The 4,132-nt window shown below is 39.4% G+C and overlaps 1 pseudogene; it reads right to left on the reverse strand.

The window, feature by feature from the left end:
* Window positions 1–2,824: 2,824 nt before the first annotated feature.
* On the reverse strand, window positions 2,825–3,567 carry LOC102850664 (annotated as a pseudogene).
* Window positions 3,568–4,132: the final 565 nt, after the last annotated feature.

A 4,132-nucleotide genomic window follows, 5' to 3' on the forward strand; every position in this document is an offset into this window, starting at 1 on the left:
GTGTTCCAGCCACACTGACTGGCTTCCTGTTCTTTGAACACACCAACTTCTTGCTGGTATCAAGACCTTTGCTCTTGTTGCTCGTGTCTCTTGTGAAGTTATTTTTCCAACATTTTATGTGGCAAGCCCCTTTCATCTTTCAGATTTAACCTAAAGGTCACTCCTCAGAAATGTTTTCTGGGTTGTTATTTAAAGATTCACATCCCCTCACAGTATAACACCGTATTCCCTCCTCATAACATTTTTTTTCTTTTTACATTTTAATGAATCTTATTTTTCATTTATTCTCTTAGTATCTGACTCCACCTCAATTGATTGGCAGTCCCTACCATTAGGAACCTTCTTAGACTCACTTACTATTATATTCCCAGTACTCAAAACAGACCTGGAAGATAAAATGTACATGATAAGGGGAGCTCTGGTGGCCTAGTGGCAAGGAGCTTTAACTACAATCCTAGAGGTGCACGGTTCGAATCCACCAGATGCTCTGCCAGGAAAGGAGGGACAATCTCCTCCTGTACCAGTCAGATCTGATTTGACGGTACACTCACACAAAAATAATAAAATAAAAAAAAATGTACATGATAGATGGAGAAGAGATTAAGGTTGTTAACAATTACAGCTTGCTCGGCTCGACAATCAACACTCTTAACACCAGCAGTCAGAAAATCAAAAGATGAATTGCACTGGAAAAATCCACTGTCAGGAATCTCTCCAGACTATTGAAAAGTAGCAATCAATATCAGTCTAGAGACTAAGGTGTGCCTAATCCAGGCCATCTCTCCATAATTACTTGTTATTATCAGAGAGTTGGACAATGACTTTGGATGACAGGAAAAGAATGGATTCCTTTGAATTGTGATGTTGGAGAAAAGTCTTGAACATACAATGGACTGCTAAGAAAACAAATAGGTTAGTCTTGGAGAGGGCAAAACCAATTTTCTCCTTGGAGGTTAGGAGCTCACGCATATTTTGGGCATGTGGCTAGGACAGGACAGACCAGACCTTGGATAAGGACATCATGCCTGGAAGGGTGGAGAAACAGTGCAGGAGAGGAAGCTCCCGGAAGAGATGGATTGATACAATGACTAGGGCAATGGAGAATGGTGTATCAGAATTACTGAGATTGGCTCAGGACAGGGCAAGCAAGGTTTAGAGGTTCTGTACATAGAGTTGTTATGGGTCGCAGGTAACAAATGGTACATGAATACAAACAACAACATCAAAATTTTGAAGTAAAGTGTATTAAGTCATACATTTTTTGTTAGTGACCAGAGAGAGTGTGGAAATTGCTGAACAGTATCATTAACATCATATGAAAGCAAGACCTGATGAAAATGATCCAAAAATGTTTGGGACAGCACATCAACAGAGAACTTCCAGATGTGCAAGCTGGATTTAGAAAAAGCAATGGCACTAGAGATATTATGGCCAATGTCAGTTGGATCTTCATTGAAAACAGAGAGTACCAGAGGAATGTCTATTTGTGTTTCATTGACTATGTGAAGGTGTTTGACTATGTGGTTCACAGCAAACTGTGGCTAACTTTGAGAAGAATGGAAATCCCAGAACACTTGATCATGTTTATGTGAAACCTATACTTGGACCAGATGGCAGTCATCAGAACAGAGCAAGAAAATACTGCATGGTTCAAAATCAGAGAAGTGTATATGCCAAGGATGTGTCCAAGCTCCATATTCTTTTCAATCTATATCTAGAACAGATCATCTGAGAGGCTGGCCTCTATGAGGAAGAATATGGCATCAGGATTGGAGGAAGACTCAAGCCTAATTCTGGATTAACAATGCTAGGCAAGTACTCATGTCTGGTACCATGAAATTCATGCTCACAAGAAAGGGGGTACCCACCAATGGAAGTTTTCCATCTTCCCTTAACTTCTTTTCAACTAAGGAAGACCTCTTGTGATTGAATATTTCTTTTGTACTCTCTGTTTTTGATAGAAAATAAGACATTGCTCAATATTGCTTATGAGGTGTGCGTGTCTCTTCATTCTATGACTAAATCATAAACTATGTATAAAACATCCATGGAATAGTTTGGTACCACCAGACAGAATTATCATGCCAGTACACTAGAGGTACTCAGGATCTGGAAATAATCTTTGAGGCAATCAACTTGTTTATAAAATACACAATTGCTATTTAAAATTGAGGTTCAAGAAGATTATAATGATATATATGAATTATATTGGCTAGTTGACTTATAGGGAGCTTGGGTGGCCTCCTGGCAAAAGATTTTGCTACAAACCCACTACAGCTGCTCGATGGGAGAAGAATGGGCAATCTCCTCCTGTGCTATGGGTTGGTTCCAACTCTACAATACACAACAACAGCTGACTTATGAGCACTGGTGACCTACTGGCAATATGCTGTACTGTAATCCCAAAGACACGGGGTTCAAATCCATCAGATGCTCCACAGGAGAAGGATGGGCACTCTTCTCCTGCGTGATTAACTGCCTCTGAAAGCCCATCAGAGAGTCAGCTATGAGTTGGTTCTGACCTGATGATACAACAATAACAACGATTGACTTATAGGGAGTTCTGGTGGCCTAGTCCATAGAAATTTGTGCTCTATCCCAAACATTGATCACCTCTCTTAGTTCTAATCCACCAGCACCTCTGACAGAGAGAAGGAAGGGTAACATCCTTTTATGCAATTTACAACCTCAGAAATACAATAGAGTGTAAGCTTGACAGGAACGAGTTTGAGTTTGAGGTTTTGTGTGTTTTTTTTTTCAATTTGAAAGCAGTCACTGTTTTATTAACTGACCAGATTACAAAAAAAGAATCCTGGTTGATACCTTAGTTCATTCTTCTGATAAGTCTGTTGATCTGGTCTTCCCGGTTGCCAGCATCTCCACCTTCTACAAAATGAGTGGACTTTTTCTTCATTCCACCTCGTGGAGAAGATAATTTGAACAGCCACAAGAAGTTGTTGGCTCCCTTGAAGTGTTTGCCAACAGTATAGATCTCATGAATCAGATCCTCCATGCAGATGATACCATATTTACCAAGAGATCGTGCAAAGTGTTGTCTGTCAGAGCAATTCGCTTCTTATCAATTGTGCCATAACCACGCTTATAGATCAGTTCATTGACAGACTTCAGGTTTGGATATCCCCATGCAATATATGGTTCCACAATCCTCAACATGTTAATTGAAGCTTTGTTGAGTTTAACAAAGGTGCCATTGAAGATCTAGCGAAGGCGAAGGAGCTGTAACACCTTACGAACCTTTGGGCTCACACCATTGATACCTCTGATCCTGATGACAAATGCCAGCTTGGGTTCTGCGGGTACATAGAAGTTGCCAGCTTTCCTTGCCATCCGAGCCATCCGAATCTCAGTTCTGTACATCTGCCTGTATTCTTTGTGATAGTGCTTAGCTTTTTCATAGATAAGCTTCCATCTTGCCTTTTGAAGCATTTTTTTGGCAAACTTCTTTCTAAGGCGCTTGACCCTTAATTCTGCGAAAATCCTTCGCTTTTTCTTAAGGGTTTCTGGCACTGCAGGAACCTTCTTTTTCTTCTCCACGGCAGCCTCCATGGTTCCAGGCGGAAAGTCGAGTTTGAGTTTTGAGTTAAGGTATGGGAGAAATAAAAAGGGGTTAAGGAGCAGAACAAATCTATAAATCATTTAAAGAGAAAGGACCGTAGGTAAAGACTTGTTCTTTGTTATCTGATATTAGTGGTAGTTGCTAGGAGAGAAAGTAGAGTTTAAAGGAAAGAAGGGCGTCAAGACTAGAAAGATGAGAAATTAAGAAGGAATTTACACTGCAAAGTGACCCAACATATCAGCTTGCAAGTAAAATGACAAGATGAATACTAATCCTTGCAAGCTCTAGATTTTCATTTCTGTACAAAAATAAATACAATTATTTCATATTAAGTGTAAAGTAAATTCTAGCCATGCATCGACATTATTTTTAAAAATCTTAGTAGTATTGTAGACATTTCAAAACAACTGGAGAGCAAGAGAACCTGTTTAAAGACACTTATTTTTAATCAAATACTGCTTCCATACTTGAGTAACAAATTCTCCAGAGTCTAAACCACAATGAATATAAAACACTGAGTGCTAGAGAATTTTAACAATCTCATCTAACAATGTA

This window comes from Elephantulus edwardii, unplaced genomic scaffold (assembly GCF_000299155.1).
Source record: "Elephantulus edwardii isolate Elephantulus edwardi_28Jun2011 unplaced genomic scaffold, EleEdw1.0 scaffold00029, whole genome shotgun sequence".
Taxonomy (NCBI): domain Eukaryota; kingdom Metazoa; phylum Chordata; class Mammalia; order Macroscelidea; family Macroscelididae; genus Elephantulus; species Elephantulus edwardii.